Raw genomic sequence first — 2,059 nt, 5'->3', positions numbered from 1 at the left:
GGCCAATAAGTATGCGAGAAATTTATGGTTGCATGCGGCTGAAAAAAGCGCATGACACTACAGTCGCCGCTCGTTACGTTAATATGTTTAGCTTCGGCCGCACCGTTCGATGACGTTCCAAATCATATTCGCGGCAATACAGGCCGCTATGGACGAGGGTGGCGCTGGTGAGCGCTCTCAGCGTTAGGATACACGCAGCATAAATACCTCAGAAAGCAGAAGACTGGACAGCCGTCGCCGTAGCTCAGCTGGTAGGGCACCAGACGCGCAATTCGGAGGTCGTGGGTTCGGATCCCACCGGCGGCATGTGGTTGGTTTTTCTCCTGCTTTGTAATTGTCTTTACGCGACAGATTAATCCCAGTATTATTCTCCCATCGATCAACTCCGCAATTTTAAAGAAAAATGGAAACATTCCTCTATGTTCCTTGGTTTTTGCGACTGTTGGCTTCCTTCACGTATATGCCAAAAACAGCCCCTCATTTCCTTTACCTTGTCTGTCAACAGCTTAACAAGGGCCTCAGTTCTGGTTGTCTAGAAGTCATAGGTAGCATAAGAGGTTCTTGCACAGCTTCCGCCCTCATCTTTCAGTGACGTTCCACGTCACACTCGCGGCAATACAGGAGGGACTACGTCCGCCGCTATGGACGACGATGGCGCTGCTGAACACTCTCAAGGTTAGGTTAGGCACATCACAAATACCCCCGAATGCAGTAGATTTGACAGCCGTCTCCGTAGCCCAGTTGAATGCTAAATTCGGAGGTCGTGGGTTCGGATCCCACCGACGGCATGTGGTTGTTTTTCTGTGTTTTCTAATCAATTATATTTAAGACAAAAAAATAATTGTACTGTTAATCTCCCATTGATTAACACCAGGAATTATAAGAAAAATATGAACATTCCCCTATGCTCCTTGGTTTCGGCGGCTGCTGGCCTAATTCCTTCAGAAGTACAGACAGATTTACTGGGGAGCAAACTTTCTCAGTCTATACTTACGCCCCATGAATAAAGCTGTCCAAGCAATGAGCAGTGTGAAAAATTGGAGGGGACACTTAAGCTCTGCCTGAAGGGCACGACGCGATAGCGTCAATAAGTTCATGCCCATGTGCACGGGCTTGGTCATTACCAACTTTAATTTCGTATGTCCATGGGAGCCCTCATAGCCCTCCTGGCGCAGTGGCGCAGCGGTTAAGGGTTGCGCCACTGCCCTGCGATGGAAGGTGCTGCGCCGGCGGCTGTTGTGCGACCCAAGTTGCTCTTCCCGAGCAACCTCTCGCGATCAATCATTAATTGAACTGGAACCTGCCAGGGTGGTTGCTTTGCCCACAACCTTGTGGTGAGATTGTGATGACGCCACAAGGTCACGTGACCTAGGTGGCCCACCTAGGCTGCTTCTCCGGGGGTGGCCACCTTGGCCACCCGCCGCTACGTTACTGCTCACAACGCCGACGACGACGCCGATGTCACCGGAGCCCGTTGGGGTCCATGATTCCATGAATTTCTGCCACGTTATTATGAACAGCGATGAGAACAAAACCTCGCCTGCCCCTAATCTGTTGCGTCCTTTCCTGTGTTCTGTTATGCCCGATCACGCATTCCGCTGGCCTCCGTGGAAGCCAGCGCCGTGCGCCCGCCATTGCGCAAAGCAAGCCCGGACTCTCGGACATGTCGCGGCTTGCAGCATGATTCATCCAGGCTCGCCCGGCGGAATCTCTCCCCCCGCCTCGCAAGCGACGGCTCGAGACGCAACCGACGCTTCGCCTGCAGCCTTTTCCCGGCTGCAAACTTGCAACGGCCGAGCTCCTCTTGTCAAATTCGAACTGTGGCCGGTGTCGTGACCTAATTGGAGTGTTTGTACGGCTGGCTGCTGCAGCGGTCACCGGCCGACGGTGGCCGACGGAGACATCAAGCGAGAGAGACGCTCTGCCGGCGCATCGCCATGCGCCTTTGTGAGAGCCCAACCGGCCCCGTGCCGATAATGTAACGCCTTCGTTTTTACCGTACATGAATGTTTAGTTGACTCACCGTCGCCTTTCCCTTTCATCGCTCAGCTCTGCGCGA

The 2,059-nt window shown here is 53.2% G+C and overlaps 1 non-coding gene across 1 annotated transcript; it reads left to right on the top strand.

Moving 5' to 3' along the window:
* Positions 1-233: 233 nt before the first annotated feature.
* On the top strand, positions 234-306 carry TRNAA-CGC (transfer RNA alanine (anticodon CGC)). Its single transcript has one exon. It is a non-coding gene; the product is annotated as a tRNA-Ala (tRNA).
* The last annotated feature ends 1,753 nt before the right edge of the window (positions 307-2,059 follow it).

This window comes from Amblyomma americanum, chromosome 3 (assembly GCF_052857255.1).
Source record: "Amblyomma americanum isolate KBUSLIRL-KWMA chromosome 3, ASM5285725v1, whole genome shotgun sequence".
In the NCBI taxonomy this organism is placed as follows: domain Eukaryota; kingdom Metazoa; phylum Arthropoda; class Arachnida; order Ixodida; family Ixodidae; genus Amblyomma; species Amblyomma americanum.
The sequence above is the reverse complement of the archived record's forward strand: the minus strand, read 5'-3'. Positions and strand labels throughout refer to the sequence as shown.